The sequence below is a fragment of the Hemicordylus capensis genome, chromosome 1 (assembly GCF_027244095.1).
Source record: "Hemicordylus capensis ecotype Gifberg chromosome 1, rHemCap1.1.pri, whole genome shotgun sequence".
NCBI lineage: Eukaryota > Metazoa > Chordata > Lepidosauria > Squamata > Cordylidae > Hemicordylus > Hemicordylus capensis.
In genome coordinates, this window is record NC_069657.1 from 183,800,724 (window position 1) to 183,825,013 (window position 24,290).

Here is a 24,290-nt window from a genome sequence, read left to right on the forward strand (position 1 = left end):
TACTGAGAAATAGTATTTATCTCTTCTTCTAGCTTTTGCTGCCACCATCAAGCTCTTCCTGCTTGGGTTTTTATTTTGACAACCCCCAGCAGAGTAGCTGAGAGCTGTGTGAGAAGAAAATTTAGTACACAGGACACAGGATGAACTTATACATTTAAAAAATCAAGTTTATTTCTGTACAAGCAGCTTAAAGTTTTCTCTCTGCCAAAGGTAGGCAGAGAGAAAACCACCTGTAATGGTTTCTTTAGTAACAGTAACAAGGCTTGGTTAAAAGTGTAAATAATGTGAGATGAAAGATTATGATCCACAGACTTCACCCACAGGCAGGCATTCTACATTGTGTCTGCACAGACAGATAACAGTTTGACTGAGGTAGCCACAGTTCAGTCACCTATAGACACTGATCTTGTCCTACCCAGTCCTTCCCTGGAACCCACCAGTCCCAGAACAGACCCTGTTTCTCTAGAGATCCTCTCTCTAGCCCCATCTGTCCCTATCTCCTGGCTTTTCTAAACCCTCTCTGAGAATGTCCTGTCTCTTGGCTTCTTTAAGTCCTACCTAATAGGGATGTGCGAAACGTTTCGGGTACAGAACGATCTGTACCCGAAACAGCCAATTTCAGGTGATCGGATCCGAACTGAATCACCCTTTCAGCCATCCAAAATTTTTCGGAGCCGAACCGAATCACCCCCGTTTCAGCTCCGAAATATCTGTTGTTTCAGCCCTCCATTTTGTGGCCAATAAATGCCTTCTTCTTCCCCCTCCATTTTGAGCAATGACGTCTATTTGAATTTCCCGCCTTTTTGCCTCCCATTGACTTCAATGCAAAAAGGTCTGATGTGACGTCTACTCGAATTTTGGGTCCCAGGGGCAAAAGAGTGGGGTGGGGTGGTAGTGCCTAATGGGTGGAGGCTACCGCCCCAATTGCAGAGGGATTGGGCAAAGGGCTGGTTTTTGGTGAATTGTTGAAGTTTACGCATCTTTAAGGTTTTCCCCCATTAGGTATAATGGAGGGTGTATCGCTTCACGTCAGGGGGAAAGGGGTGGCCTAGAGCAGTGTGGTGTTGGTGGTAGTGCCAGGTAGGGGCAAGGAAGCTACCTGAATTTTTTCAAAGGATTTGTGCAGAGGGCTGATTTTTGGTGAATTGTTGAAGTTTACGCATCTTTAAGGTTTTTCTTCATAAGGTATAATGGAGCTTTCAGCACCCCCATAAGTGCACTTGGGGGGTGCTGGGGTGGCCCAGAGCGAGTGGTGGTGTAGTGCACATGGGTTGCCAACCACCCCCATGGGTTTCTAACCCATGGGGTACAGGGTTCTGTTGTTTCAGAGGTTTTCTGAGTGTGGATTCTATGATAGCAAATTAGAGTGGATTCATGGTGTCTCATTGAAAATCTCATTTGCTATCATAGAATCTACACTCAGAATACCTCTGAAACAACATAATCCTGTACGCCATGGGTTAGAAACCCATGGGGGTGGTTGGCACCCTATGTGCACTACACCACCACTCACTCTGGGCCACCCCAGCACCCCCCAAGTGCACTTATGGGGCTGCTGAAAGCTCCATTATACCTTATGAGGAAAAACCTTAAAGACGCGTAAACTTCAACAATTCACCAAAAATCAGCCCTCTGCCCAAATCCTTTGAAAAAATTCAGGTAGCTTCCTTGCCCCTACCTGGCACTACCACCAACATCACACTGCTCTAGGCCACCCCTTTCCCCCTGACGTGAAGCAATACACCCTACATTATACCTAATGGGGGGAAACCTTAAAGACGCGTAAACTTCAACAATTCACCAAAAATCAGCCCTTTGGCCAATCCCTCTGAAATTGGGGTGGTAGCCTCCACCCGTTAGGCACTACCACGCCACCCCACTCTTTTGGCCCAGATCCCACGTTATACCCCCAATCTGCCCCAAATACACTAAAACTTCTAAAATTCACCAAAAATCAGCCCTTTGGCCAATCCCTCTGCAATTGGGGTGGTAGCTTCCACCCATTAGGTACTACCACCCACCCCACTCTTTTGGCCCCAGGTCCCATTTTTTCATCCGAATCGATTCGGATTAATTCGGATCAGAATTGAATCGGGGGTGATTCGGAGGGGCCAGATTCGGCTACAAAACGAATCGGAGGTGTTTCGATTTGGATCCGAATCTAAACACCGAAAATCCGAATTGCACACCCCTACTACCTAACACTCTGAGCTTACGGTAAGACAGCCACTCTCTGCTCCATTCTGAAGCCCGTCCCTTAGGAATCCCACCTGGAAAGCACTTCCTTTGATTTTAAAGAGAGATTGACAGGACTGGAGCCAATCATCACAGAGATATTTGTTAAATTTGAAGATAACACAAAGCTGCATGGATGGAATAGCAGGCATTGAGACTACAGGACCAATGGAACCAATCTGGAGGCTCAAATATTGCTCAAAACCAACAAGGTGAAGTTCCACAAAGAGGAATGTAAAGTCCTGTATTTAGCTATTAAAAATCGAATGCACAAGTATAGGATGGAAGAGACTTGTCTTGGCAGCAGTACATGTGAAAAGGATCTAATTGTCTTAGTGAGCCACAGTTTGGGGAAGCATGAGCCAGCTGTGTGGTGCAGCTGCTTAAAAGGCTAATGCCATATTGCATTGCATTAAAAGAGGAATAGTGATCGTTCTACTTCTACCATGAGAAGTGATAGTTCTGCTCTATTCTGCACTAGTCAGACTTCATTTGGAAGACTAGCCGACATACAGAGGAAGGATGCACTGGTGCAGCAAGAGAGTAGCCTAACATAACTTCCCAGTGCAGGTGAGAATGTGGCAATTTTTTAATGCCCTCCCTTTCCCCAGGAAGCTCTCTGTGCCCTCTGAAAATCTGTCCCCAAGGACTGCACAACCCTCAGGGAAATATTTTCAGGTGGCACCAAGAGCTTCCTGGGAAAAGGGGAGGGCATCAAAATTTCCGCTTCCCTGCTGCACTGGTGCAGTTATCTGGGAAGTTCAGTTATGCTACTCTCTTGCTGCACCTGTGCATCTTTGCGCTGTAGGTCAGCCACTGTGTCATGTTCTGGGCCTTTGCCTCTTAAGAAGGACATTGATAATCTGGTCTTAAAACCAGTCTTTTGAGCAAAGGTTGAAGGAGTTGGGTATGTTTAGCCTGCAGAACAGAAGACTAAGGGAAGATATGATGGTATCTAAAGGAATTTATTTATTCATTCACTCATTCAGTTTCTCTACCGCCCTTCCAAAAATGGCTCAGGGTGGTTTACACAGAGAAATAATAAATAAATAAGATGGATCCCTGTCCCCAAAGGGCTCACAATCTTAAAAGAAACACAAGATAGACACCAGCAACAGTCACTGGAAGTACTGTGCTGGAGGTGGATAGGGCCAGTTACTCTCCCCCTGCTAAATAAAGAGAATCACCACGTTAAAAGGTGCCTCTTTGCCATGTTAGCAGGGGACAGGGGAATGTCATATATAAGAGGGAACAGACTGGTTCTCTGTTGATCTTGAGGTCACAACTGTAACCAATTAATTGAAATTATAAGAAAGCAGATTTAGGCTAAGCATTAAGAAGAATTTCCTAACTGTAAGAGCTTGTAGACACTAGAACAGTCTGTTTTACATGTTGAACTCTCCTGTAGAGGTTTTCAAGCTGAGACTAGATGGCCAGGACTGCTGTAACAATTTCCTGCACTGAATCAGGGGTTATTAGGGATGTGCATGAAATGGATTTTGTGTTTTGATATGAGCTCAAAACAAAACATAAAATGCTTGAGACGTTTCATCGAAACAGCGGCCAAGTTGGCTGTCTCAATTAAACAAACTCTAAATGTTTCGAGTATTTTGGCCATAGGGAATAATGGGGAACTCGAAGCACCCTATTGTTCTTCATGCGTAGCTCCTAAGGACCCCAAAGTGGGTTGTGTGGTAGGACATGATGAGTGCTACCTACCACCCAACCCACAAAAGAAACAGGCAAATGGGCGATTGAAACTTCTTTTAACCTTATTTTTAAAAAAACCCATAGGAGTCTAAACTATTTACATTTATTCATTTACATTTATATCCTGCTTTTCCTACAAGGAGCTCAGAACACCTCTGAGGAGCTCAGAGCTCAGTTGCTCTCTCATGCAAAATTATGACTCCTTACTTCAGCATTGCAACAGCTGCCACAGCAGCACCCTTAGCAGCAAGCATAGCCATAAGCTCAACTAGAGCAACGTCTTCAGCCACATTTTGACTGAGTACACATTGCAATGCATAATGTGGACTGCAGAGCAGACCAGAGCAGTAAGTGAAGCACAAATTAGTCTCAAGGCCAGTCATGGAGCTCAACTCACAGCAATCACCAAGAAAATATCACAAACACACACACGCACACCCCTGAGCTGCCACTGTCCTTTTCTCACCACAACACTGAGGCGATTCTTACAACAGAGAGAAATTGGGCTAAGGGAGCCCGGCTAGGTTTTCCTCCATCATGAGCACCACTGGGCAAGCCTAGTGGTTCAATGGTGGCTAGCCCGCCTAAGAACCCCTCTCGTAAAATGAGGTTAGCAGAGCATTCTCTCTGCTAACCCCATTTTACTGATCATGTGCCGCTGCTGTTCAGCTCCGCACAGTGGCAACACATGAGTAGGCCCCCAACCGGGAGCCTACACCTAGCCTCCTGGCCTCAGGGGTCTCCCCAGCATGCCCTGCACACTTGCACGGGGCATCTTAGAACTATGGGGGGCCTAGTGGCCCCCAATCCCCGCTGGCCCTACCAGCTCCATGACGGAGCTGGTAGTCATGGAGGTGACCGATCTGGCCGCCCAGGGTGAGCTCCCTTCTCTCCTGCTAAGCCCGCTCTCCCCTCAGACCTTGGTTAGGCTCTCCACACTGCTTGTTTGGAGAGCCTCATGGTCTCACAAGCAAGCAAAACAAACCACAATTCAAGGAAGGAAGGCACCCAAGTTCTTCCTTTGTCAATCTGAGGTGAGCAAAACCAGATAGTTAGTATAGCAGCAATAGCTCAGCATATTATACTCTGTTCTTAGAAAATAAAACCACAAAATCAAACCTTCCTTGATTTCTTCCTTCCTCCTCTCCTGATGTATCCTCTTCAAGGGCCCTCTAAGGGCCATCTCTGCTTCCCGGGCCCTTTGAATACATTTTGGAAGGTCCCTTTTTTGTTTCCTCTTCCTCCCCTCAGCCAATGGAGACACTGTTGCCCATGAAAACACTTGATCTATATGATAACAAGCGAACCAAGAAGCAAGGAGATCTCAAGCCAATTCAAATCTAGTGCCAGAAAACCAATCAGCAAGAGAAAAACAGCCTGCCAAAATGGCACTCAAAACTTTTCAGTCTTGAAATGAGGTTGAGCTCAAAACAGTCCCCTTATTTTAAGGGTATTTTGTTTCAGCTCGAAACACTGAAGACAGCCTGTTTCAAACTCAAAATGTTTTGAGCTCAAAACATTCAATTTTATTGATTGATTGATTGATTGATTTATCTATTTATTTAATATATTTTTATACTGCCCAAAACCTGTGTCTCTGGGCAGTTTACAACATGGGCAGTTTGCACATCCCTAGGGTTTATATTAGAACACTTCAAAGATCCGACTTTAAACATCATTTCAACCAGTGACTGACACCCTCACTAATGAAGCACCAGGAGCAATATGAGTTACACAAGGCTGCAGATGGAACCAAATACCTCAAGACCTGCACTTGTGCAAGTGGAGGGAGAGAATTTCGATGATATCTCTTCCCCCAGAACCTCTCTCTGTCATCTGAAAACATGTCCCTGATGACTGCAAGATCCTCAGAAATACATTTTTGGGTGACACAGAGGGCTGCTAGGGGAAGGGGAGGTCACTGAAATTGCCCCGCCCATGCGTGCTGATGTGTTTGTTGCTAACTCATCCACAGTACCAGGGTTTCAAAATGTATGTATTTATTTATTTTTCATATGAATTGACAAGCTGGCGATGCAATATGCATATTTAAGTTGACTCCCAAGTGCTCCTTTAAGACCTTCAGATTTATTACGTAAATACAGATGGCAATACCTTGTAAAAATATTGTTTAAAATGTTAAAAACATAGTAAAAACAAGCATACATTTCGGCATCAAACACCAGCCTCAGTGTTGTTCCTCCAACTTCTGTGGATCACCTGCTTATATTGTTCACAACTCTAATTACACACACTCTGGCAGTAATTTCAATCAACAAATGAGGTAAAAGGGTGGTGGGGAGAAGACAAGAGATAAAGGGAACCAAGGTCATACAGCTGTGTCAGCAATATTTATTATTGCTATTTTATACCACCCCATACAGAAGTTCCTGGGCAGGTCACAATCTAAAAGCAACCATTAAAACATTAACACAATTACAACAATTTAAAATACAAATAAAAACTCTAAAACCCAAAGCTTTAAAACTATAAACGAAAAGCCTGGCTAAATAGGTATGTTTTCAGGTCCTCCTTAAGAACATTCAGAGAAGGAGAAACTCTAATTTCATTAGGAAGCATGTTCCAGAGTCCTGGGGCAACTATAGAAAAGGCCCAGTTTTGAGTTGCCACCAACCGAGCCAGTTGGGTGGCAGGGTCGATGAAGAAGAAGGCGTTCTCTTAAACACCTCAGGCCCAAGCCATTCAGGGCTTTATAGGTAATAACTACTACCTTATATTTTGCCTAGAAACTTATTGGCAGCCAGTGAAGCTATTCACATGACTGCTCGAAAGTGGGCTAAGGGAGCCCAGCCCGCTTTCGAGTGGTCGTGAGAACCACTGGGAATCAAGTGGCCCCCGGCGGTTAGCCCACTTAATTCCCCGCGCCTTAAATGAGGTTAGCAATTAGTGCTCCACTAACCCCATTTTGGCAATTGTGAGTCACCATGGCAGGGCTGTACACCGCGATGACTCACTAGAAGACCCCCAACCAGGAGGCTCCAACAAGCCTCCCAGCCTCAGGGGTCTCCCCAGAATTCTCCACGCATTTGCCTGGGACTGGCCAGGCAGCCCCCAATTCCCACTGCCCTTACCAGCTCCATGGCAGAGCTGGTAGTCATGTGGGTAGCCGATCCAGCCACCCAGGGCAAGCTCCATGCTCATCTGTGGGGAGAGTGGATTAAGCCTGCTCTCCCGCAGAGCCCAGTTAGGCTCTACACAGAGATCATGTGTAGAGCCTCAGAGTAGTTCTTTTAAAATGGTGACCCCAGAGACCATCCTGGCTGCTGCATTTTGTACTTACTGCAGTTTACAAACTATGTACAAAGGCAGCCCAACATAGAGAGCATCGCAGTAGACAAGTCTGGATGTTACCAGTGTATGCACTAGTGTTCTAAGGTAATTTATCCCCAGAAATGGACTTAGCTGGTATATCAGCTGAAGCTGATAGAAGGCACTCCTATCCAGTGCCTCAACCTGAGATCAGGGAGAGGTTTGGATCCAGAAGTACTCCCAGAGGTTTGGGTCAAGACGTACTCCCAGTCTCAACCTCCTACAATGAGTACCTCTAACTTGCTTGGATTCAGCCTCAATTTATCATCCCTCATCCAGCCCATTATCACCCCCAGGTAGGCATTTAGGGAAGTTAGGCCATTTCCTGATGAAGTTGACATGGAGAAATAGATTTGGGTGTCATCAGCATTACAACCTGCGCCAGATTTCCTGATGATCTCTCCCAGTGGCTTCATGTAGATGTTAAAAAGTATTGGAGACAATATGGACCCTTGTGGGACTCAGTACCAGAGCTCTTGTTTTGAAGAGCAACAGTCTCCAAGCAACACCATCTAGAACCTACTCGAGAGGTTGGAGTGGAACTACTGCAAAGCAGTCCCACCTACTCCCAGTGTTCCCTCTAACAAGAATTCCCAGATGTTTTTGTCTACAAGTCCCGTAATCCATAAGCAAAAGCCATTGCAGATGGGGATTCTGGAAGTTGCAGTCAACAACTACTGGGAAAAACCCCCGTCAGTTCCTAATTGGAGATCATCTAGCAAGCTGACCAAGGCCGTCTTAACCCCATAACTTGCTTGAAATGAAATGAGTCCAGGCTTGCAGTTGGCAAGCATGTATTCTGTGCCACAACTTACAGACTTTTCTGTGAGTAAAGGTATCCAAGAAAACTGCCAAAGTTTTCGAACCCCAACCTTCACGCTACCCCTAGCCCCAGCCCCAAACCCAGCCTTCACACTAAACCGAATCCTAACCCTTGCTTTTCCAATGAGAGAATTCTTCCTGCATTTTCTGGGGATGTAATGACTTTTCCCAGGGTTTTTCTTTCTTTTTCTTTTAAATAGTCAGAGCAAGGTCTGGAACTTACCTGCAAAAATAGCATGTTTCTATCTTTCGTGATTTTGTCTGAGAGTTTCATGTCAGTTACTGAGGCCCAAGCAGCTTTATTTTATATTATAGATAAATGTAGCTTCTTATATTATAGACCTTGTACAATGGATTTATTATACATCTGTGACAGCAGGGAATATCTGTGACAGGATTCTTTCAGATGTTACATAACACATTGTCCACAGCATCTTAGTCTTGCTTCCCTCATCCTGTTTTTTCAATGAATAATGTTATGAAGTTGCTTTTTGGTTTTTTGATGGGGTTGTTTTGTATTATTTTCCATTCTCATTTTGTTTGTGAAGTATTGCTGTTCTGCCAGATTTTTTCTTTCCTTAAATGCCTACAGCTGAAACATGTACATGTTGCAGTGGCTCATATTACGGAGGGTTTCTTACTGTGTCATACCAAAATGAAATAAAACATTTAGCCATTCAGAAGCAAATAATCTAGGAGTGTAAAATGTGTTTTATAACTAGATAGATGACTATAATTTTAAGCACCAGAGAATTGTAATTGGGTGAAGTACATAATCTGCGCTCTTTGTAGAAACAAAGCCTAAATAATTGTAAAGCTTTGAAAATAGTGGAGCTTTGCAGACATTTACAATGGAATTCTAATAGAAAAAAATGAAAACATAATAGGTTTTCCATGTTCTAAATATATTCTGTGAATTTAATGATACCAAATTATACAGTATGGTTTATGTCTCTTTCCCCCACCCCCATGTTTTCCCCTCTCTACTGTACAGTCTTATAATAGAATGAGCTGCTAGCACGAAAGAAACCTAGCTGTGCTTTTGACTGACTAGGGAATAGGCTGGTGATCTTCATTGTTTTTTAAGCCACTTTGGCAAAAAACCTTCCATGCAAGAGCCATTTCCCATTGTGCTGACCTCTGCACAGTACTGCACCTCAGTCAGTGCAGTGGGGGAACCCTTTAAGAGAGACAAAATCTCCTCTTAAGGGCTCTGTGGGGAAAGTGCTGGGAACAACTACACTTCCCAGCACTCTGTGCATGCCTTCCAAGAGGGTGCAGAGACTCAAGAAGGCTCTTTTTCCCTTAAAGGAACTGCATTGGCACTGGGCAAAGTGAAGCACTGCACAGAGACAACTGTCACTTCCTCCGCATGATGCCAGGGGGACTGTGCAGAATATTCAGCTTTGGCAAAATTTTACACAAGCCTAATAAACAATTAGGAAACTGCACGTAGGGTTAATGGGAGCCCCCACTGGCTGATGAGCCTTACAATGAAAATGACTGGAATAGGTCAAAAGGCAAGTGTACTTGTTTTGTCATTTTGTGGCAACTTCCCTGGACTATGTAATCTCTGCATTATTTATTTATTTACTGTAGAAAATAACCTCATAAACCCTTGCATTAAAATCTCCTTGTAAATTTTCCAGGTGGTGGTGGTGGTGGTTGTTTTTTGCTAGAACATATTTTAAAAAACAGCCCTAAAAACAAATTTTACACCCAGTTAGTGTTAAAGTTTGCACCCCCAGGCCCCAATAAAGACAAGATACGTATACTTGGATGAACTTGGGCCACTTTATTAATTTAGTTAAAACAAATCCTACAGTGAGTCATGACAAGTCAGAGTGCAGTTACCCCAAATAAGGGTCAATTTCATAAGGAGGAACGCCCAACCCTGGGCAACAGACTGGGGGTTAGTTCCGCCCGGACTGAATCTGGACATCATAACAGCCATGGGGTGAAACCCCGCTGAAGGGAGGTCAGACAGCCCCATCCACCCAGGTTGCAAAACTCTTGAGTGGTGGGTCCTAGCCTGCCCCTGAGTAGGGGTGAATCCTAGCTCAAGGGCCGCAAATCCTGCCAGGGCTGTTCCTCGGCTTAGCTACTTGCCATCAAATGGTCTTCAAATGATCCTAAAATTAGCTGGCCAAACACCAGCTAATACACTTAAAATAACCCACACTCATCTGCAAAGTGACCATTCAAAAGGTGACAACCGTAAATCAGTTTCAGTAAGAAGTAGGCGAAAAAAGGCCAAACCAAGGTCAACCAGTGCAACCCAAAAAACTCCTACTTGGTTCAAATGGCGACTGGACTTCCCTCACTGAAATAGGTGGGAGGGAGGGCTGCTCACTCCCAGCAACTTAGAGCGAGTGCTATGGAGCCAGCTTCTTAAAATGCCACTCTGAAATCGGATTGGCTAGTCCATGTCACATGGCAGACTCCAAAATGGAGTCCATGCTTGCCTCAAGGGCCGGGGAGCACAGCCCTGCCCCCCACGGTTGCATGAAAGCTGCAGGGGGTGGTATTACAGCTGTAATGTAACATCTTTTGCCCAATGTGGGTCCCAGAGAGAGATCAAATGATTTAAAGAGATTCACAACATATTGAAGTAATTTGTGGGAGCACTGTGGTAAAGAAGCAGAATTGCATAGTGCAAAATATATGTAACGTGTAGAATAAACCTTTATAGTCTAATATATAAGCAGTACATTTTGTTTATATATCTTGTTTAAAAAAAGAACCCCAAGGTTTTTCAGCTGCATATTATGTACCTTTTCTCTCTCTTTTTAGTCTGCTATCATGAAACAGACAAAGCGCTGTTGGGAAATAATTCCTTTTCATCCAGAGTTGAGATCCTGGGACAATTAGACTACTAGAATGCAACTCTAGATCATCATGAAGGAGCCTGCAGAAACTCATAGGCCCATGGCCATTTTGCACATTGCAACATCCAGCAGTGGCCACAAGAGACAACTCAATCTTATGGCCTTCCATGGGTTCTCCTTAAAGCCAGCAGGCTCCAGCACTATGCAACAATGACATTGAGAGACCCTCTGTAACTAGATCGATCTACTGAAAACCAGCTTTCAGATAACAGAAGAAGTGGTTTTCAGTTACTTCCATGGTTTTTCAGCATTTCCATGACAGCATTCTCTATGACCTGAAGGTGTAGACTGGAAGCATGTTGGGGAGAACAGTAGGTTCTGGTCCTACCACAGGACTTAATGTTCAGTCTTGGAAAGATACTGGCAGTTAAAACATAAGAGATGGAAGTCGAGGAGCCTGGGTAGATTATGGTGGGATGGGAACTAAAAGGTACATTGAAAGTTGATTGCAGACATGAAGTGTGGCTTGACCAAAAATAAAAAAAAACAAAACTTAGAGGAGGAAACATTTAAATTTTATTATTTTATTTCTGGAGCAATATTGTAGCAAAATTGAGAACTCAATAACCACTTTAAAATAAGTCCCTTAGACTGAAACGCACTTCCATTAGGCATGAAATAGAGCAGCTAAGTTTAATTTAGATGTGCCCTGCTGCCTTTATAGCCAATTCAGTAGTTGCATCTCTGTGAAATCCTTTATATATGAAAAGAGCAATAAATGTGTTACAGTGAATTAGTAATTAGTTGTGCTACTATTTTTGCAACTTCAATTCTTTCAGGATAAAAACACAAAAAGAGCCTTGCTCTGTGAGAGCCAAGGCCAGCAGGTGCCTTCCAGGAAGCTGGCAAGCAGGGCTGAAGGCAATAGCCCTCTCTCACTGCTCCTCCTCAGCAACTAGTGTTCTGGATGCTGTTACGGTAGTTAACCCTGTGGGTGAATATCCACCTGTTTTTACATAGATGTCATTACTGATGGATATGGTAGTGGTTCTACCGGAACAATGAATATGTTTAGGTAAATATCTGAGAAGAAAATACACATTTTTTCTTTTCTGTAGTCTCATGAAACACATATTTTGAGAATGTGAATTCTCTGTACCACTGTATTTAAGTATCCATGGTAACTGGTGAAGCATGACATATTTGTACAGCGACTGTGCTGTACTTCTAAGCCAGTATTAGAACTGTTCTTGCACAGGCCGCTCAAATGAGACTACAGCAATTAGTGATATTATTCACTAATAATATAAGCAGCAACTATTAATGGGACTTTTAAATGGGTGGTGACTGGTGAGTCATCAGTTGCCCTCACCGAAACTTTGCTTCTTGCATCTGGTGCACATACCCCTAATCCCAAATTAGATCCAATAATTAACCACATTTCAAACTAAAATATCCCAGAGTTGCTGATGAATAGTCCTTTAAGCCCTTGGGGAAAACTGGCCCATAGCCTCTGGTTCTGTAGGTCCATTAATCAAATTGTCTCCAAAAAAATAAAGCACTTTATCCTTTAATGTTTTGCCCTAGAATGAGTATATAATTATAGACTATGTTGAGAATGTGCTAGATAGCTTAAATCTCCTTGCATATGAAGGCAAGAAGCCGCCCCTCTTCTTTGGAACGCTCTCCCCCCGCCCGCAATTCCAGCCCCCTCTGTGGCTGCTTTTAAGGCCTCTCTTAAGACCCACTAGGCACTTTCCCTTTATTATTATTATTATTATTATTATTATTATTATTATTATTATTATTTTATTTTATTTTATTTTATTTCATCATCATTATTTTATTTCATTTCATTTTAAAATTAATTGTTATTGGTGTTGTTGTTGTGAAAGCATATGAGGGCAAAAAGGCAAGAGGAGGTGATGCACAGAACTCTGAAAATCAAATATCTCTGTCCGCAGAGTTTTGCAACCTAACTCATGTCTTCAGATTTTATCCAGAATGGTTCTGACTAAGACGCTCTAAAGATACCACCTGGTAATCAACCAGGCAGCTGAGAAGGATAAAAGAAGTAAATGCTGAGGTGAATAAGGCAGGACATGGAGAGCAGAAGTGAAGCTCTGTCATAACTGTGAATGCAGGGACAGGAAGACCTGGGCTGACTGGAGCTACAACACCTTGGGATAACCTCTCTTTGAAGACCAAGACTCAAAGACTAGTAGAGGAGAGCGGGTGTTCGGAGAGGAAGCAGGTCAGCCCCAGAGATCAGTCCTCTTCACCAGGAGGCTTCTAGCTCACATAAAATGGAGGAGATAGGTTGCTTCCTTAAGTGGACGGAGAGCAAAATGTGGGCAAGATGGGGAGAGAGACACAAACTGTACAATGTACACATATGCAGATCTGTATGCATGGACAGTTATTCACGTTACGTTCAACCCATATATAGTAGTACACTTCCTACCTACGGTATATGCTGTAGTTGAGGAGGTCTATACACAGTTTCATTTTTAAAATTAGCATGTTTTAAAGTTAGCACATTTCATGCACATGAAAACCTGCACATGTGTACAGACATCTATTTGCACATACATTGTAATGTCTGAATAGGGCTTTTAGCTATTAAGCATTGGATCACTTTTAAGATAGCACATTTGTCCATATCATTTAACCAGTATGTTAACAATAACCAGCCTATCATTCTGGCCAAAAAAGGCCCCACAATTTCTCACCTAAGCATATTGCAGAATTTGTGCACACACAAGCTTTTCAAACAGTTCATTCTGCTCCATTTACATATAACAGTACCTGGCTGAACTTTGTAATGGGAGCAAGTATACTTGCTTATTCAAATTATACTGTTAATTAAAGCCATAGCAGATGAAATCATTGGCAAGCAATGGACACATTAACATATGCACCAAGTGAGGGGATTTGCAGATCTCTGAACAAATTGGACTGAAATCCTAGAGTCTGTGGTAATTGGTTTTAGCACACAGATCACAACACTAACATTCTTTTACCATTCTGTAGTTATGCACCTGTGTCATTTTTGGCTTTATAATCCAACATTGATCTCAGTGAGATAGAAGAAAGATATAATCTTGACAGTATTCAGTAATCTTGACAGTATTCATTTATGTCGGTCATATTGGTGTTAGACTTAGGAGAAAAAAAGGCACCAAGAAAAGTTCAGTTCCTCGGCCTGTATAAATTATGCTAGTAGTTTAAAACTTATGCTGCATTTTAACTTGTTTTGCATAATTTATTAGGGGCAGTGAGCTATGAAGCTATTGTTTTAATTGTAAACCGCCCTGAGCCATTTTGGAAGGGCGGTATACAAATCAAATAAATAATAATAATAATAATAATAATAATGAAGGGCATGGTGATGCAAGGACAACCTCACTAGCTCCTGAAATTGCAGCAATTGTTTCCCACACACCTTTTCAAGTTTGTCTTCACACTCGCAAGGACTAGAATCTTGCTTTAAAGATATTTGAAAGTTGTGATACTTGGCAAACTGAATTATGTACCCAGTATCACATTCTGTGCTTCTTATGCACCACTCCAGAAGATGTTATACATTGCACAGCTAAGATTGTTTTATATTAATATCTGTCAAAATGATGCTTTGTTATTATGCGTTGCTGGAAAACCAAAGACATATTAATAATTAAAAAACCAAAACCAATAATTTAAAAAACCAAGGACCAGTCATTGAACAACATAAATCAACTAAATATGGAGTTAGAGTGAAAAAAATGAGTCATGACTAAGCATCATTGAAATGAATGAGACAAGTTAGTTGTGATTAACTTAAATTCTGTTAATTTCAATCGGAGTCTCATAATGACAAACTTTCTTTTGATACAACTGATGGGATCTGCTCTTTAAGGAGAGAGGTTTACTGGTCTTTGGTAATTGGACAGACTTTTAAAAAACATGTGTCCCCACCCCCACCCCACCCCCAATTCCCTGTGGATCCTCTGTGGATGTCAGTGTATGATTTTAACCTCTGCTATTGATTGACCCCTGCTAACTGGGCAAAGAGGCACCTTTTAACTCTCTTTATTTAGCAGGGGGAGAGTAACTGGCCCTATCCACCCCCAGCACAGTACTTCCAGTGACTGTTGCTGGTGTTTGTCTTATGTTTCTTTTTAGATTGTGAGCCCTTTTGGGACAGGGATACATCTTATTTATATGTTATTTCTCTGTGTCAACCACCCTGAGCCATTTTTGGAAGAGCGGTATAGAAATCGAATGAATGAATGAATGAATGATTTGACCACATGCCTTTCAACTCTTTCATTCTGTGTGGTGGACCTCATTATCTGTGGAGGTTTCGTTCCCACAGATTACCACATTAACGAAACCGCAGATAATGAGTAATTGAGTCTATGGGAATGTGCAGGTTAGGTTCCCAGACTTAAAAAAAACACACCAATCAACCAAAAGGGGCCAAATAAAGTGCCCTAACACGCTCCATGGGTTTCCTGGCATCCAGCAATGCCCCTCAAAAATCAAAAATGGTCCCTCAAATCACAGATTTTTCCTCCCCCCCTTTTTTTTCTTTGCTGAAATGAGCCACAAATTGGCTCCCATGGACAAAATGGTGCCTGTAAGTGACCTCTGCAGTCACTTCTGGCTCTCTAGAAACTGAAGATATGTGGTTTTTAACCCTTTTGCATCCACAGATATTGAAAATGGGTGTCAATTAGACACCCATGAATATGCAAAACAATGGCTATAGAATCAATGTATAATGAGGTTCTCCTGTACTAATGCACATATGCTTAATGGCTTTAAGTCTAACTAAATAGACTGTTACTGTGGTAACATTTCCATTAATACAAATTGTCTCTAAATGTTCAAGCCTGTTCTTACTTAAAAAAAAAAAAATGAAGCAATGTTCCATTGGAATGCCAAAGGCTTTAACAGATAAACGTTTTGTTTAGAACAGATGTTTTGCCATGTTTAGCTTTTTAATAGATCATTAAAGAATAGTCTAGTAGAAGCATGTGGAAGGGTTTTAATTTTAAGCTCTAGTCTCTTAAGAGCAACATTAATACATTTCATGTGCCACTTTTGTTGCTCGCCAACTGAATACTCGAACAAATACACTCTGGAGTGTCCTTGTTTCGGACTGATCCAGGACTTATATTGTTCCATCTTTGAAAGTGTATGAATGAAGTGTGCCACAGTCTGCCTTTTAAGCTAACTCAAAAACCCTTCTCCCTACTTTCTGCAGCACTTTCATAAAAATCTGCTACAAGACAGCTTCTGCATTCGTCCAGTTCTTGACCTATCAGTATTTGTTTCTTTTTTAGCCCAGTATTAATCTTCTGGGATTTTATGTTTGAAAGTGTGTGCTACTCCTTTATGTAAATGTCAAACTTAATTCAATCTCCTGTGCTTCAAAATTATATTTAAATAACAGGATATGCCTGCTAGCTTTTATATTCTTCTGTTAAGTGGACCTCAGTGGAAGTCATGCCTACTGTTATGTGCATTCAAAACTCTTCCTGATTTCCCTTCATAGACTGTATATTGTTTCCCTCTATTCTATGAAACTAAATAAATACTTTGACCCTGGTTTCTCTATGCATGGGCCAGAAAAATAACAGAAAGAATAAGCAGAATAGGTGTTTTGCCAGCCCAATCTGGCTGTTTCAAGTGTTTTGACTTCAAATCAAATCACCCCTAAAAGGTGATCACACTAAAAGGGGTGATTCAATGAGAAATCAGATCAGCCACATTCAGATCAAATCTATCCAAATTGATTTGAGTATTGGGCAAGCAGAGATGGAGGGGGAGGAGAGCCACATTTCAGCCTTAAAAAACAAAGAGGTGCTAGCTAGGGTGCCCTGAAGTTTGTTTATTTATTATTTATTAAAACATTTTTATACTGCCCAAAACTTACGTCTCTGGGCGGTTTACAACAGGATAAAAACAAAGTAAAACATTCATTAAGACAAAAATGGGGAGGGGGGAAACACACACACTACAACAGTTTAAAAATTTTAAAATAATATTTTAAAACAGCATTAAAACCATTAAAACAACATTAATTAAAAGCCTGGGTGAAGAGATGTGTTTTTAAAGACTTTTAAAAAGCTGTCAGAGATGGGGAGGCTCTTATTTCACTAGGGAGCACATTCCAAAGCCTCAGGGCAGCAGTGGAGAAGGCCCGTCCCTGAGTGGCCACCAGACGAGCCAGTGGCAGCTGCAATAAAGTTACCTTTATTGTGCAGACAGAGCCCGCAATGTGGAATGGGGCGGGGGGGGGAGGCAGCAACCTGACCCGCATCCCTCTTTGAGAAATAAGAGGTGCGGAGGCATCTTTGAACTACTCCTGACTGAAATGGTAACTGCAGATATGGCAGCAGCACCGGTAGGGAGGTGGCAAACTGACCCACCTCCACCCCCGCTGCAGCTGCCACCGGCTTCTTTGAAAAAGAAGAGGTATGGAGGCTCCCTTTGAACCACTACTGGTGGGATAGGTTCTCCTGCAGAGCTGGCAGCAGCGGGGAGGCAAGAACCCAACCTACCATCTCTCCACAGCCGGCCTGGCTGGTTGCTCAGCTCACACTGACTCTCACACCTGGACCATGGAGTGTGCCATTTATATGCATTCACATGGAGGCCATTTAAAGTGATAGCCCATACACACATACACACCATGACAAACACAGTATATTTAACACATGGATTCTTGAGTGTTTCTTTGTCGGAACACTGATTTTTTTGCGCAACACTGGTGTTCAGCAAAGAAACACCGGGCTATCCCTTCAAATGGCCTCCACGTTCATGTGTGGAGACCATTTAAAGGATAGCCTGGTCCTGGTGTGAGCAGCCGGCAGGTTGCGAGGAAGGACGGAGGTGCACTTACATAATTTTGGACCCTGGACCTAAAGGCCTTTAGAGGCCTCCCCACCTCTGTTGGAGGCCCCTCCTGAAAGTTAAGCATCATGCCCCTTCACACATAGACACCATGACAAACACAGTATATTTAACACATGGATTCTTGAGGGCACAAACAGCAACTGAACTCACAAGAATGTACGGATATAGAATAGGTATATTTATTTATTGCATTTTTATACCGCCCCTCCCAATTTGCCCCAGGGTGGTTTTATTTATGCAAATATGCAGTAGCAGAAATATTTCAACACACAACAACATATTCCCATCCCACATATTTCTTTCTCCACTCCCCCCTCAGTCTCTAAAGCTCCTGGCACAGGTCATAATCACATTTGGCCGCCCGGTGCAGTGTGGGCCAGTGGCAACCACACCACCCAGGACAGAATAAAGTGGATTTGGGGGCCCCCAGGGGGTGTGGAGGCCCTGGACCTCACCTAGTGTTCCAATGAGTGGTTTAAAGGGTGCCTCCATGCCTCTTGTTTTTGGAATCAGCAACTGGTGGGCCGCAGGGAAATGGCGGGTCGGGTCGCTGCCACCCTCCCACATCTGCACTCTCTGCATTTCAAAAAGTACTGGGCACCTCTTTCTTTTTAAAAACAACAATGAAAGGAGGCTTTCCTCCCTTCCCTCCTTAAACTGAAAAAAAGGACAATTGAATCAATTTGGATTGACTCGAATCAAAACCAATCTGAATTGAATCAGGCCTGTTTTGTGGAGATTGGATTCAAGGCCAAATCAAAGCCCATGTGTTTAGAAGAACTCGAATCAAATCCCTACAAGCCCAGCCTGAGCTTGGCTGCCCATGTTCACTGCTAGGCTCAATCACAATCCCTGTGCTGCCTTGGCCCCACCCAGCCCTCCACCCCGTCTGCTTATTTGGTTGTGTGTCCAACCTTTGTGTGTTGTTGTAAATCTATACTGTTCTGGGTTTAGATGATCACTGTGAAATTAATGTCTACTTGTATCTCTCTCAAAACTCTCTATACTGTTTATGTGTCTATCATTTGGCCAAGCTAGTAATCACCCAGATATGGTATAAGCAGAATCCTTTAAAAAAAATATCAACGAAGAGCTACCATAGAGATTGTAATCAGGACTGGAAGAGTAACAAAGGGGTTTAGCTGCTTTATTCATTTGCTCTCAAATCCCACCCACCCACCAAACAAATCTGCTTTCCTACCCATAGGTGGAAAGATAAGAGTTCAGCATAGCTTCTGCAAAGGAGAGGTCATGCCTTACCAACACTTTTTAATTCTTTTGAGAGTATCAGCTCCCATGTATATAAGAGCAATCAGATAGGCTCTGTATACTTGGACTTTAAAATGCTTTTGACAAAGTACTTCACCAAATACTCTTTAGCAAACTTAGCTATCATGGGACTAGAAGATAGGTCCTCTTAAGAACATAATAATAGTCCTGCTGGATCAGGCCCAAGGCCTATCCAGTCCAGTATCCTGTTTCACACAGTGGCCCACCAGATGCCTCTGGGGGCATGCCCAGAGGCAAGAACTGGGGGCATGCCCTCTCTCCTGATGTTGCTCCCCTGCAACTGGTATTAAAAGGCATCTTGCCTCTTAGGCTGGAAGTGGCCTATATCCTTCAGATCAGTAGCTGTTGATAGACCTGGTCTCCATGAACAGAAAGCAGAAGGCTGGAATTAGGAGTTGCAAAGGATCTTCACTAGGTTAGGTGAGTGGGCAACAAAATGTTAATTACTACAAAGTGATTCACTGAAGGGTAGTTACAAACAGTATCTACTAACAGTAACTACTATCATTCAGATCTCAAGAGAGAGATCTTGGGATCAAAAAACATTGGAGGGATTCTTGTAAACCATCTAGTCAAAACCCCTGATCAATGCAAGAAATTCAGAGCTATAGCATCCCCAACAGATGGCTGCCAAAACTCTGTTTGAAGAGCTCTACCAAGAGAGAGCCCTGATTCAAGCTAATTGGTTTTATTGTCTAAGCTCTGTCTCCGATCAAGGAATAGTCTCTAGCTCAAGCCCTTTCTTTGGAAGGTGAATATTCACTTGCTCCTGAATCTCTCGAGTGCCAGAACTCCACCTCTGATTCCCCTTCCCTTCCCACCAAAGAGCAATACTCCAACCTTTCACTGAAAGACACTCAGTCCCAACAGGGTGCCTGTCAATGTTTCATTCACAGAAGCCATCTTCAATGCAGGCCTCTGCAAAGTCAGCCTATGACCAGTCCTTTCACCAGCCCCACTACTCACAGTACAATGTGGAGAGACCATTCTCAAACACCAAGTTTGCTCAGCAGAAGTCCAAGCTCGCTCCCTTCAACAAAAGGGCCTGACTGCTCTTGGACTGGAACTCATTTGAGGCCATACCTAGAAATCTGGGAGTGCATTATGTCAGAGACCTGGGTGCTTACCATCATCCGCCTGAGGTATGCAATTGGGTTCTTAGAGTGACCACACAACTCCGGGAGAAGGGTCACACTCCTGGATCCCATTCTACAGGGGGAAGTAGAGGCGTTGCTTCAAAAGGAAGCTATAGAACCAGTCGCCCCCCCCCCACATATCAGATGGACTTTTCTTCCTGTTCTTTACAGTGTCAAAGAGAGATGGAGGCCTGCGTCCCATTTTAGACCTCAATACAAACGTTTCAGGATGTTGACAGTCATGGACATCATGGCACTTCTCACTGAAGGAATGTGGTTCATCTCTATAGACCTGGAGGACTCATACTACCATATATCCACAGCACAGGAAATATTTTCACTTCCAAATTGGCACAAACATGTTCCAGTTCAAATCTATTCTCTTTGGTCTATCCTCTGCTCTGAGGGTACTTACCAAATGCATGGCAGTGGTAGTGGGACATTTCCAAGTGAGAGGAATACATTTTTTTTTCATTGTTGGATGATCGATTGCTGACTGCAAAATCTCCAGTGTCTCTTCAAAGGAACCTTCAAGAGACCATTGCTCTTTTAGAAGAGCATTAATTTCAAGAAATCGCAGCTGACCTATGCAATTCTTGGGTTGATGTGGCTGCAGTGAGCCTACTGGAACATCGTATTCATCAGATCTTGGATCTGGCCCTCTTCTTGTGCGGCTCTTCTACCTACATCGCACAGCAGATTCAATGTATGTTGTGGATAATAGCCTCTACCACTGCCATACTGCCTACAGCAAGACTGAACATGAGAACGCTGCAGCATTGATTCCTGGACATGTTTCATCCAATCAGGCATCACAGCTCCAAACTGTTCGCGGTCCCAGCTTGGTTCAGGCTGATCTCTCTTGGTGGGTCTCTCGCAAGAGCCTGTTGCAATCCATGCCATTCCTTTGAAAAAGTCCTCAGACCAGCATTACCACAGACACCTCAGAACAGGGCTGGGGTGCACATGTTTAGGGCCTTTACCTGAATGGGATTTGGTTGAGTGTGGAGGCTCATTGCCACATCAATTACTTAGAATTGTTGGCCATTTTCAAGTCCTTGGAGGGCTTCATTATGGACAATACCACCGTGAATGCATATATAAACCAGCAGGGTGGGACAGGATCATCCACTCTTCTTGCACTGTCGCTGGAACTGTTGTGTTGGGCCATTCAACATTGAATCTTTTTGACCACTGTCCATATAAAGGGACTGAACAACACGTTGGCAGACAGCTTGAGCAGAACACACTTACTGTCCCACGAATGGGAGCTGAACACAGGTGTTCCACGACATTTTTTTGAGATGGAGGAAACCCCTCATAGACTTATTTGGCAGGAAACACAACGCTCAGTGCCCAATCAGCTATTCTTGGGCAGGTGGGGGGAAATCAAGGGGCGACACTCTAGCAACCACATGGCATCTTCTGGCATCTTCGCTTATCTGTTCCCTCCGATTCCATTGATCCCGATAGTGGTTCAAAAGATAGACAGCGAAAAGGGAAACTGCATACTTCTGACTTCATGGTGGCCCCGTCGCCACTGGTTCCCTCGCCCGTTTCAGTTGTCCAACAGACTTTTCATTTGTCTCCCCATGTCTGCGACGTTGCTGTCACAACAGAAGGGAAAAGTCCTTCACCTGGATGTCCAGAGCCTACATCTGACAGCATGGCAAACTTGAATGTCTGGCCCACAGAATTGAGAGGTCCTAGAGACGAGTAGAAAGCCTTCACCATGACCTCTTACGGAGCGAAGTGGAAGCACTTTACAGAACTTGCCAAGGCTTCAAGAATTTTGGATCCTGACAGGGCCTTGGTCCAGTTTATCTTATAATATTTGTTGCAACTGAAAAAGTCAGGCCTATCTATGTCCTCGATTAGGGTTCACTTAGCTGTCTTTTGGAAGTCCCTGTCTGCATCTGCGCCTGAGATTGTTGACACTTAACTATTTTTCTGGTTGGAATTACATTGGCGCAAAGAGTAGGGGAACTCAGAGCTGATCCTCCATATTTGCTTTTCCATAAGGAGAAGGTGGTTCTTAGAGCTGTTACTTCTTTCTTGCCAAAGGTGGTCTCATACTTCCATAGGCCTCAGAACATTTCATTGGTGGTGTTTTTCCCTATCCAGTATCAGAAGAAGAACCTAGGTGGCATACTCTGGACAGGCATTGGCCTTTTATCTTCATCAGTCAGCATATTTTAGATAGTCTGCAGCCTTGTTTGTGACTTATGGTGCTCCACGTAAGTGCCAAAGAGCGTCCGCTCAATCCATGTCTGCGTGGACAGTACAGACTATTAAATTGGCCTACCACCTGATGGGTTTAACACCTCTGCCTAGTCTCAAAAGCACATTCCACCAGAGCTGTTGCCACCTCGACAGCATTTGATCAGGGACTTCAATAGGAATCAATTTGCCAGGCTGCGACATGGTCATCTCCAACTTCCTACTGTATATAAGACATTATGCCCTGGATGTAAGAGCTTGTAACGATTCTGCTTTTGGGAGATCAGTTTTACAGACTCTTTTCCAGTGATAAGCTTGTTTGCTATCTGTGCTGTAACTGCTTTCAAATTAAAAAGTTGGCTTCAAATAAAGTTAATTAAGCTCACTTGACGTGGAGTTCTCTACTCAGATTTGATCTGTTTCTTAATTGTTTTGTGGGTGTGCCTTCCAGGTTTCGGGCTCTGCTTCCCTCCTCCAAGGTTGACTGGAGGAGGAAGGATACAGTGCCCCCATCTGTGTGATGGGCAGAGACCACTCAGAAGAACTTCAGGTTGCTTATTTGTAACTGAGGTTCTTCCAGCGGTCATCTGTCCAGTCACATACCCTCCCATCCATCCCTGCTGCAGAGCTATGTAGTGGTGGACTTCAGAACTGAGGAGGATGGTGCAGAGCATGTGACCTAGGAATGAAGGTGAAGAGCCTATGCTGCACAGAGTAAAAAAGAGCTTTTGAGGTTTTTCCGAATGTTTCTTCATGCAAGTGCAAAGCCCATCTGTGTGATTGGGCAGATGACCAGCAGAAGAACCCCAGTTACAGGTAAGAAACCTGAAGTTTGGGACTGTTCCCCACCCAACACAGAAAAATAAGAATTGGGAGGGGCCATGTTCACCCCTTCTTCCTGTTGGGTTGAATCTTCCTGTTGGGTTGAATTGGAATCCAACATTTTGACTATTCACTGGCCTATTTTTTATTGTTTCATATTGTCATCTAAACACTATGTACTACTTATTGCAAAAGAAAGTATGGGAATTCGTATAAATGGAGCAAAGCCAACAAGATCTGTTCTGCTTGCCATACATTTTATTTTGTGGTGACACAAGTTATTTGCTTCTGTCTCAGGAGTTTACAGCTTTACAGATCTGTATAGTATTGACCAATAGTGTATGACTGTTCAGTAATGTCACAACTACTTGATGTGGCAACCTGTTGGTTTTTTGTTTTTTTAAAGAATATATGGGATATTGTGATACATTTTTTTCCTTAACTCTAGTGCAACAATCAGTCATGAACATAGGCTTGTGAGGGCCACACAACATTAAATGGCAGTTGTCTCAAGATTGTGGAATGTGCTGTAATTCATTAGATATATACTCTTTGTGAGTGCTTCTGCTGTAATATGGAACATATGTGTCCAGTCTGCAGTCAGATTTCTAAGTCTTAACTTCATAGGGCTGAGATCTGATTTCTTCAGGTTATAGCACCTTTTCCTATACAGTAGTTTGCCAGTTTGTTAGAAGCTACATAGACATTTATGCTTTTTGTCTTCTTATTTTTGTGCAACGTATGAACCAGTCCAGGCTACATTCCTGGAGATTTCAACACTTGAATGATGCATATGTCAAGAATATGTGTTTCTTTTTAGAATGTTGGTTAGCCTTCTTGAATTTTATTGATGAAAAAACAAAACAAATAAACTAAACAAAACTCCTGCATATACAAGACTGGAAAGATTGAAAATTATTTTTATTTTATGATTTTATTTACAAATATTTTAAATGTATTAAGTGAAGTAATGATCTTTAGGTGTTTTAAA

General features: G+C 43.0%; 1 protein-coding gene across 6 annotated transcripts in view; it reads left to right on the forward strand.

Moving 5' to 3' along the window:
- GALNT13 (polypeptide N-acetylgalactosaminyltransferase 13) overlaps positions 1 to 24,290 on the forward strand; it is a 374,841-nt gene that overhangs the window by 206,606 nt on the left and 143,945 nt on the right. The window lies entirely within an intron of this gene.